General features: G+C 42.5%; 1 protein-coding gene across 3 annotated transcripts in view; it reads left to right on the forward strand.

Moving 5' to 3' along the window:
- The first annotated feature begins 10,004 nt into the window (after positions 1-10,004).
- Positions 10,005-11,155, forward strand: part of LOC110333989 (type-1A angiotensin II receptor) — a 44,983-nt gene continuing 43,832 nt past the window's right edge. Inside the window, exon 1 of one of the 3 annotated variants that reach the window (XM_021215804.1) lies at positions 10,005-10,239. The gene's annotated coding sequence lies outside the window, so the exon portion shown is untranslated. Of the gene's footprint in view, positions 10,240-10,309; positions 10,417-10,442; positions 10,517-11,155 lie in introns of those variants that run through there. The other 2 variants (XM_029547585.1, XM_029547584.1) reach the window with 2 other exon arrangements.

Raw genomic sequence — 11,155 nt, forward strand, 5'->3', positions numbered from 1 at the left:
CCTGTGTGGACCATCAAACACGCAGCTTAGCAGGAATATGTGTGTGCTCTGGCAAACAGAGCTGGGTAAATGACAGGCACCATGCCGATGTAAGACCAGGCCACTCCGCAAAAACTGAGCCGACATAAGGTGCCACTTAGCAAATGCTCAGGTTGTACGGTGAAGTCTTGATGGAAGTATCAGTAAACCCAGCACTTCCTGGTCTCCTTACTTTTTCTTAGTCAATTAAACGCAAGTAGAATTTTGCAAATGTCACTCAATTATAGGAAAATTAAACCTGAAAGTGTGTTTTCTTTACCCAGGTGAAATTATGCATACTTCACCAACAGTAGTGAAAAATCCTAATTAATATCTGTGAATGAAGGAAGAAAAGTAGGAAAGAAGGAAGGAAGGAAGGAAGGAATGGAGGGAGGGAAGGAGGGAGGGAGGGANNNGGAGGGAGGGAGGGAGGGAGGGAGGGAGGGAGGATGGAAGGAAGGAAGGAAGGAAGAAGGCAAGGAAGGAAGATTTGACCTAATAAAACTATCCAACATTTGTTGATCTTAATTACAGGCAGTCACAATTACCCGTATCTATTCACCCAATCTTCATTCTCATTGAATTAAGTTCTATTATAATAGACGTTTACTGATGACTAAACTGAAGCAGTTTGAACAACTTGGACAACTCAAGCAATTCGTAAATGGGATGCTGAAATCCCTTATTATAAGTGTGCTATGTAGCAGTTTCTTCCAAAGCTGATGGTCTTCCATCTTGGAGGGAAACTTTCCTAGTCATAGAATGAAAGTGAAACACCGGGATATTTTAGAACGAGGTGAGACCACAAAAGATGTTCTAGGGTTGTGACCCTTACCCTTCCTAATGCTGAGACCCTTTGATACAGTTCCTCACGTTGTGGAGACCCCCAACCATAAGATTATTTTTGCTGCTATTTCACAACTGTAATTTTGTTATTTTTATGAATCTTAATGTAACTATCTGATATACAGATGGTCTTAGATGATCCCTTTGAAATGGTCATTTGGCCAGCAAAGGGGTTGCAACCCACAAGTTGTGAACCACTGTTCTAGGGGATGGTGAAAGACTCCATTGTGCAGGGAAGTCCCCATTTAAGATAGAAAATAAACAACTCAAAATAGTTTTGGGAATCTCTGAAACTGATCAAATTTACTAAGCCACTATCACTCTTAGACTAGACGAGCTTTGACTTTGACACAAGCCCAGCCTCCTAGAAGAAGTAGACACAAGCCAAGCTACCCAGAAGAAGAAAAAGACCAGNTGAGCTGCCTAGAAGAGACTCTGACCAACTGTTCCAACTGGAAAGGGAACTCTACAGCCTTCTGAGGCTCTGCAATGTGTTCCTTGTCCCTTTGTGGCTGATCTGTCACTGATGCTGGGGTGGGCTTTCATGATACAGCTGTCTTTGAGTCATTTTTGCTTGTGTACTAACCTCTCACCTATATTTTCTGTAAGTAATCACAGTAAATCCCATTGCTTCACCGAGCTGCAGTTTGGTGGTATACACACTTGGATCCATCATTGGCTTCCTGTGTGGGATGAGTATACAATTGTTCATGTCTCTCTAGATCAGTCTCTCTTACAACCAAGTGCCAGGGAACATCTGCTGTCAACTGGCTTATTCAAGCTCCATTGGTGCCTGTGATGGTTTGTATATTCTTGCACCAGGGAGCAGCACCATTTGGAGGTGTGGCCTTGTTGGAATAGGTGTGACCTGGTTGGAGCAGGTGTGCCACTATGGGTGTGGGCTGAATACTCTCACCCTAGGTGCCTGGAAGTCAGTCTTCCACTAGCAGCCTTTGGATGAAGACATAGAACTCTCAGCTCTGCCTGTGCCATGCCTGCCTGGATACTGCCATGCTCTCACCTTGATGAAAACGGACTGAAGCTCTGAGTCTGTCAGCCAGCCCCAATTAAATGTTTTTTTTTTTTTATTTTTATTTTTTATAAGACTTGTCTTGGTCATGGTGTCTATTCACAGCAGTAAAACCCTAACTAAGACAGTGCCTCTTTAAGTGAGTGTCAGGTCTCTGGATTCCTAGTTAACACCTTATCCACAAAATTATGCTATCTTTTTACCTTCAAAAACAGGCATAAAGTTCAAAGGAGAAAGCAGTAACTACCGGTAGATATGAAAAGAAACTCTGATCTCAAGTTTTGATGATAGGTAAGTTTTCAAGTAGTAAAGGTTAGAAGGTAGGGTAGTCTAAACAATGGGTCACATAGGAGAAAGATTAAAGTAAAAAATTGGGGGAAATGTGTAAATACAGGAAAGGGTAAGAGAAAATGAAGTAAAAGAAAGCCTTTGAGGGTTGAGAGTAAGCAGTGGTTTTTCCTAGCACCAGACCTGGCATGCTATGATACCAAGTGGCTAGGCACGAGAGCTTCCTGGCAGAGTAGTGGCATTGCTGTTACAGAGGTAACCAACTGATTTCTGCTTGGCTCTGAGGCTTACTCCATATAAAGAAGTTAAGGCCCATGAGTCGGGAGGGAGACACTAAAGTGTGTCTACTACTTTTGTTTTTCTAAATTAACATGTCAAACTGCCCCATAAATATTTATGTTGGTACAACATAGACTAGTGATGTTCTCAGCCTCGATCAAAGTGGCTTCTCTTTCCAGAGAATGGCTCTTAATTCAGATACTGTGGATGGTGAACAGACTGAACACAGGTGATTTTTGAATGCTCAGTCTTAAATGGGACACCTGTCAAACTCCCTTCAAGCCTCAGAGAACATGATGGAAGACAGGTCCAAACTAACGCAAGGGCAGACAGTGGAGAGGAGGGCTGTGAAACGTGGTTTTTATGGAATTCTGTGGTTGCCTGGATAGGGCCATTTCCAGACTGGGCCCAGAAACATTTTGTCATGGATGGGGGAGGGGATAAAAGGGGCCCCACCCCACCCAGTAGAAGCAACAGGAGGAAGAGGATGTAGCTACTGGTGTGTTACTTGTGCTTCAGCAAATAGCTTCACACCCATGCCCACACAGTGGTCCTGGTTAGTCCCAGTGGGTCACAAAGCAAAGCAAGCACAACACAAACCAACTAGCAGAAGAAAAAAGTCAGGAAGCAAGAACAGCAACTTGGGGACAGGAGGAGGGCCTATGGGGCACCAGGCTGACAAGCGGTGGGGAGGCACAAGCGTGACCACAAAACATTATGTACACCTCTGACATTAAGAAAAATAAATTCATTTTAAAAGATAGCATTTCCTGTGTGACTTTTGAAAAAGAGTCTTTATCTTAGCCAAGCAGAGGTTAAGACACAACTCTGTGAATTTGGGCCTTAAAAAAGTAATCTAAAACCTACTTAGAGGCTTACAGATGCATTTTGAGGTTTAATAATGATAATTATTTTTCCATTCATGATAATTATATTTTCCCTTTCGCAAAGTACCTGGAATGATAACTCATCTCTGTGCTTTTAGCTTTAAAGAAAGAGAAAATAATTTAGGTATGATACTGCTAAATGATTAACAAGCTTATCTATAGAGGTACGGTTAGCTCAATGGAAATGAGATAGACCGGGAATAAAACCACAAACACTGAAACTTTATCCTGCCTCGAGTGTCTTAGGAGTCTAAATGAAAAAGTAGAATCTGTTGAATGGAAGTGCTTTTCTGTGTGCCTGTTACATAGAAGTTAAACATCCCACAAAAGAGTTTCAGGGCCTTTGATTGATGGTTTTAGCTCTGATTTAGATACAGTTTCCTGGCTTTTGTTTACAGATAATTAGCATATTCAGAAAGAAATTTTATCCTTTAAAATGTCTCAAAACATGTATATATTTTATAATAATAGTAACAATGATGCATGAAGGAACCATTATATTAATAAAAATATGTAAAGTTTATAGATATAATAGGAATGTTTTTTGTACAGAGGGTTTTGTTGTGAAATAGAAGATTATTCCAAGATAGAAAGATGAAAGAGAACAAAACTGAAGGTTAGGAATGCCAAACTTACAGAAAGAAGACATGGTTATAACTAAGTTAGCTGTAATATAAAAGTCTTTAAAATGTTAAGGTCACTGGGCAGTGGTGGCACATGCCTTTGATCTCTCTGCCCTTGGGAGGCAGAGGAATCGGATCTCAGAGTTCAAGGCCAGTGTGGTCTACATAGTGAGTTCCTGGACAGCCAGAGCTACACAAGAGAAATTCTCTCTTGAAAAAAACAAAAGACAAACCAACAAACAAAAATGTTAAGGTCAAAATTAAATACCCAGAGCTGAAACTGAAGTTCACAACAATAAGGTTATCTTTCCTCTTATATTGATCTGTTCTTAGGATTGTTTACCAAAGTCTGTTGTAGAAAACAAGAATTTTGCTAAATGAGGCATTTAAACCTGTCTCTCTCAAACCACTAAGCTTATGCTTTCTTGTTAGATAAAACACCTACTTGCTGGGTGGCCTACCCAGTAGGAAAAATTCTGTTAAAATGCATTTGTATTTGGGGGCATTCCTGGTGAACTCCACAATGACAGAAGATTCATCTTAATGGCACAATTCAAATCTACTAATAAAATTTGGGTTATTAGACAACACTAATAACTTTTCAAAATTAGCCAAAAATTTGGCTTTATCTAAGATCCCAGTTTCCAAAAGGGGTGGATCATCATCTTTTTATAACATAATTTCTTGGAGTGTTATATAGTTTAATGAAAGCCATGTGAACAGTATGTATTATAGGGAGATACAGACATTTGGGGCACTTTAAATATGATAACCAAAAAATTCAGAGATGGTGCAGTCCTCTGGAGATGGAGACATCTGGGTGAGGAGAAGCAGCCTGGAGGTACTTCCAGCCAGCTCCAGTGCGGCACAACTTCAGGACATACCCTCCTCAATTTCTATTTCTCATGTCAAGCTTGCTTCAACTTCTTCTGTGAAAACATCCATGCAGACTTCAGCAGTGCCAGGGGATAACCTCCTTCAGCTGCCTTGTGAATTGAGTGCCACAGGGGGCTAGAAATGTTCCCAACTTCTATATCTTTTGTAACACTTGCGTTTAACTTTTTATTGTGTTGATTCCATGTGTATGTGTGATTCAGTGTGTGTGTGTGTGTGTGTGTGTGTGTGCCTTGCAGAAGAACCTGCAGCGGCCAGCTCTCTCCCTCCACCTCGCAGATACAGGGACCAGAACTCAGATGGTCAGGTGTGGTGGCAAGTGCCTTCACGCACTGAGCCATCTTGCCAGTTGAAATAATTTTATGTTTAGTACTAAACGTTGAAGGAGGGCAATGAGCTGGTTCAGCAGATGAAACATACTTGACATGGGAATCTGTCTAGATTGTGATCCCTAGAACACATGTGAAGGTGGACAAAGATAGACGCCGCAAAATTGTCCTTTGATATGGAGTTCAACCCCTCATAATAATAATCAATAGGAGGCTGGAGAGATGGCTCAGAGGTTAAGAACATTGACTGCTCTTCCAGAGGTCCTGAGTCCAATTCCCAGCAACCACATGGTGGCTCATAACCATCTATAATGAGATCTGGTGCCCTCTCCTGGCCTGCAGGCATATGCCCAGGCAGAATACGCTATAATAAGTAAATAAGTAAGTAAGTAAGTAAATAATTAAATCTTTAAAAAATGATTAATAAAATTTTGAAATAAATAACATGTTTTAAAAATGATTAATAAAAATTGAAATAAATAACATGTTTAAGATATTTAGTGTTTCACTTGGTATGTTCCTAAGTAAATACTATTCATATATTTCCATGACTTTAAATTTTTTTTATGTTTGTATTATGTAAGTCCATGTGTGCACCTGCCTGGGGAATCCAGAGGAATCCATCTTCCACCAGCTGGAGTGACGAGTGTTAGCGAGCTTCCTGATATGAGTCCTGGGAACTCGGGTCTTGTGCAAGAGAAGTATCCACTCTTAACGGCAGAGCCATCTCTCCAGCCCCTCTAATCTTTTTTTTGACAAATATTTTCTTGTTTAGGAATTTCATACATGAGTATTTACATCATTATCTCCTTTCTCCCCATCTCCAACCCCTCTCATGTTCCCTTCCCCACTGTGTGTGTGTGTGTGTGTGTGTGTGTGTGTGTGTGTGTGTGTGTGACCCACTGAGCCCATCTAGCATTGCTAGTATATATGTGTGCTTAGGGCTGACCTATCAGGTCACCCCTGGAGAAAATGGATCCTCTTCTCTCCATAGCCATTGAGCTCTTAATTGGAGGTGGGAGTTTCTGGAATCTCTCCATTTATGTTGGTATGCTAATTGGGTTTGTCATTATGCAGGTCTTGTTTAGGACCATCTCTGAGGTAACCTTCATCTGCTGAAAATAGAGCTTCTTTGATGAGGAGTAAGAGCTAAACTTATCTGAGGGATAAGGTTCATATTTATAATATGCCTAGGAACTGTTTTGATCTAGAACAATGGTAGTAGTAGGTTCTTCTCTTGGGTCTGTGATGTCTCTAGCCACCAGTAGTCGTTGGCAAGGCACGGTAGCAGGCATGCATTTCTTCCTATGGCGTGGGCCCTAACTTGAATTAGGCAACTATTGGTTACCCCAAGATAAAAGTACCACTGTATCTGGCCAGTCCAACCATTGTGGTTCATAGGCTTTCTCGTCTCTCCCTTGGCAGCCTGCCTATCACCTTCTGACATTATGTGAGCAAGTCCTTAGGCTTGCAGTTCAGTTCCAACTCCCGTGTCCAACGTGTGTGGTGTATTCAGAAATTACCTTTGAGTTCCAGAGGACAGCTAAGGGCATTGCCAACAGCCCATATTGTTTTGGAAAACAGCAGAAAAGATTTCCCATGGTTAACACTGGAGTTACGGTAAGGTAGTGTATGACTCTTGTGAGAATCATTATCACCTCATGTGGCACAACTCAGTTGAATGTACACACACACACACACACACACACACACACAGGCACACATATTTTAAAGTACATTCGTAAAATAATCTGTTGCTTTACGGCCTTTTCAAACACTCTAGCTGCCGTTTCTTTCTCTTTCTTCCCTCTCCCTATGCACTACCCTTCCTATTGTCCAGTCTAGGTCTCCCTCATTTTCTCCATTTTGTAACACAGATCTCCTTCGACCCCTTCTCTTCCCCTCTGCTCATGATCTCCTTCTGTTTTCCTGGTTTCTCGGGATACTTCAGGTTACATCTGGGCTGCCTTACTCAGTGTAATACTTTCTAGTTCCATCCAATTACCTACACATTTCATGATTTTATTTTTCATTTTTAGAGTTGGGTTCTGTTCCACTGGGTCTGTGAACCACATTTCCGTCATCTATTCATTAGTTGAAGGACATTTAGGCTGTTCCCATTTCCCAGCTATAATGAATAGAGTGGCTATGAACGTGGATGAGTAAGAACAGTGAAGTAGATGGCGGGTCCCTTGGGATTAGGACAAGAAAAGTTGTAGCTGGGTCACATGGCAGATGGACTTTTAGTCTCAATAATTTACCCCACTGATTTCCGAATTGGCTGCATCAGTTCTCAATCAAAAGTCCCCCTTTTCCTTGTGTCCTCAATAACATTTGCTAACGCCTATTTTCTTGATCTTCACTACTCTTAGGGTTGTAAGATGGAATCTTAGACTAGTTTAAATTTCATTTCTCTGATGGTTAAAGATGTTGAACATTTTATAATATATTTCTTAGCCATCATTATTTCTTCTTTAGAGGACTCTGTTCAGATTCAGAGGCCATTTTTAAATTGTGTCTTCTTGACTTTGTTTTTTGTTACTTATATATTTTGGAAATTAATCCTATGGTTAAATAATACATATACATATTATATATTATGTTACATGTTAATACAATATGTTATGTCATATGTCAAATGACAAATGTCATAATTATATATCATGTTAAGTTATATGTTACATGTCACATGTTACATGTCAAATGTTATGTTATATATTATATATAATTCATATGTATGTTATATAACATATAATTTACATGCATGTCATATATAATTAAACACTTTATATATTCTGGAAGTTAATGTATAGCTGGAAAAGATTCTCTCCTACTCTGTGGGTTTCCACCTCACTCAGTTGGCTGTTTCTGCTTCCCTCCCTGTGCAGAAGACCTTCAGTTTCTATGGGGTCTCATTTGTCAGTTGTTGGCTGTAGTTCTGGTGGGAACAGAGTTCAGGAAGGGTCCTGAGCTTGTCTCCTGCCGGTCGCTGCTTCTGTTCTCTTCCAGCAGAGTCTTTGTTCCAGGTTTCAGAACAGAAGACCACCTGCACTTTTAAAAACTGAGTTTATATCTTTGCAAAGATTCAACCAACATGCCTGTGACTTTTCACAACGCCAGAATTTATTGAATAGCAATAAATTCACAAGGAATATTGACTTTGTAAGAATCACTTTGCTAAGTCGTCTCCAGTTCCTTGATAACCTGACAAGGCAAATGCAGAAACACAGACCGTTTTATTCCAATCTTACCTATGAACATTAACTTTCAGATTATGCACTATACATCACATGCACACACACTATACACGCATGCACTATACATACACACACATATATGTAATTTACACATCAGCTACATAGGATTGAAGAGTATCTAACAGGACTCAGGGAATTGCAAAGATGCTTGAGAAGCAGGCAGGGTCCCTAAAGGGGTCAAAAGGGGCCTCTATGGTAATGAGATAACCACTGCTTGAGTTCTGCTGCTAAAGGCCACGGTTTGAGCTGAGCCATGGGCAGAGGCTTCAGCAGCCAAGTGCAGGACTCAGTCCAAGAGACAGTTTCAAGGCAGGTAGAGACACACAAGTGGGCAGATGTGTCACTTCAAATAGAACAGCCACATCACAGCAGGGACTGAGCCAAGTGGGCGTTCTCTGCCACACACAGCATAAGATAAGGGTAAGATAAAGGCTTCTTACCCTTGAAGCCTTAGGGCTTCTCCTCTTCATGGGGCTCAGGTGAGAGAACTGCCCCTTTCCCAGTCTTGCCAGTTCAGTGTGCTATCACTCCTGGTTTCCCAGGTTTGATATTAACATCGGCATGTGTGGCTATAGTCTCCATTTACTTGGATTGTTTTCTAAGTAGCGGGCCTTTTGGGGGGGGGGCTTTCTGCTTTAAGAAATAAGTTCTTAATCTGTCTGTGTCTTGTGGCTGGTGCCAGGCAGGTGGTGTTTATGTGCCCATCAAGGTGTGGTGAATTCTACGTCTGCATTTTCACTTTAAGTGGAGCCAATGCCGCTTGTAAACAAACTCTGCAGTTTGAAAGCCATTGTTTTGCATAATGTGGAGCAACTCAGAGCAGGGCACATGGTGATCTCAAGACCTTTATTTTTCCACTGGATTTGAATTGCTAGCACTTCATTGAGGATTTGCATCTCCATTCATAGAAGCTGTTAGTCTGAAGAAGGCTTGTTGCCTGAGTTTGGTATCAGTAATTCTGGCCTAGTGATGCACTGCAGAATGTATTTCCCCTTTTCTTTTCTTTTCTTTTCTTTTCTTTTCTTTTCTTTTCTTTTCTTTTCTTTTCTTTCTTTCTTTCTTCCTTTCTCTCTTTCTTAAATTTAGAATTGAGTTCATTTTGTTCTCAAATATTTTGTGCTATTTTGTTTTGGCAGTCTGTTTTTATTTTTAAATAAATGCAGCTTGAGCCACGTGTAAACTAGGAGGAACTAATAATCTTTTATTTTACAACTCTGAAATTAATCCATGCCATCTGTAATCCACAACACAGGCGTCAAATTTTGAGTCAGTCACAGCAAAGAAAGGGAGTTCCCTAATTCATCCTTAAAAGTTTTCCAAGATTTTTTTTTTTTCTTTCTAAGTGGAGCATTTATCTTGGAGTCAGTTCATGTGGCCTTACGCCCACCTCCCTCCATCTTCAACACTTCAGGCTGGGATGAGGGATTCAGGACCAGCTGAGCTTGGATCTGGAAGGAGACATCAGGTGACTGGCAGCAGGGAAGGCTCCGTCAGAAACTGCAGAGAGAGGGGGTTGGACAGAGGGTCTCGGGGCGGGGCGGGGCGGGGCAGAGGAGGAGTGCAAAGCCTCAGGGGTTGGAACCTGCGGAGCAGCGACGCCCCCTAGACTATAAATATGGAAGTGCCTCGTTGCTGATCGCCAGGCAGTTGGGAGGGACTAGATGATGCTGTCCGGCCAGAGAGGACTCCGGGCTTGAGTCCTGATCCACGGGTCGCTTGGGTGGCCGAAGCCAGTACCACGAAGCCAGTACCAGCGCTACGGCTCTCCCAGCTCTGCCTCTCTCCCGGGTGAGTCCTAGCCCAGGCGTCCCGCTGGCGTGGTGATCAGGGGCGGGAGGGGTCGGATCCTTGTCACCACATCTGAATCCAGAGTACTGGGCACGGAGGACCCGGGGGACCCAGGGGAGCGAGCTCACTCCGGGCCAGCGGAATGAGCCTGGAGCGGGCTGCCCTTCTCCGGATCAGGTAGGAGGAAAGTGCGCTCGTTTGCAGCGTGGTCCAAACGACTCATCATGTTTTGATCAAACTCTTTCGAGTACAGGCTAGAAATCTACAGAAATGGGAGGTAAGCAAGTCAGTTTTCCTCCGTGCTTTTAAATAACTGTTGGATTTTAGCTGTGACCTGAATTTAACCGTGGCCTATATGACCGCGGGGCCAAACATTTGAAGTCGTGCTACTTTGAGCTTAAGTTAAGATTGTCCCCAGCCTCACCTTTGTTTGCCAGTGACCCTGCACTGTCTTCTCTCCTTCTTCTCTGTGCGGGTTCTCTACTAGTGGGTCATCAGTATCACATAGTTGGGGCTGGGTGGGGGGGGCAAACGCCATAACCACAGGTGTTCCCAGCCACTCTTTGATTCCTCAGTCAGAAGTGGGGAGAAGCTGGTAGCTGCCCCTCAGCAGGCTGTCTTGGCCTGTAGTCCCCACTGGATTTCAGTGGTTCCCTTCCAGTACTGAAGGGAGCAGGCGAGCGAGCGAGCGAGCGAGCACAGGGCTCTCCACTCTTCTACCACACTTCACTTGCCTCAGAAACGTTTGGGCCAGTGTCTCCCCAACCTCAGACTTCAGTGGTCTCCAGAAAATTTAAGCAAATCCTACTCAAGACTTCACCTGCTCCCCTGTCTTTGGTTAAGCACAGGAGAATAGGCTACAGGTGTCCATGTTTGCCCATGTCCTTAAGAATAAAGACCCACCATAAACTCCAGG

The sequence above is a fragment of the Mus pahari genome, chromosome 16, assembly GCF_900095145.1.
Source record: "Mus pahari chromosome 16, PAHARI_EIJ_v1.1, whole genome shotgun sequence".
NCBI classification, from domain to species: domain Eukaryota; kingdom Metazoa; phylum Chordata; class Mammalia; order Rodentia; family Muridae; genus Mus; species Mus pahari.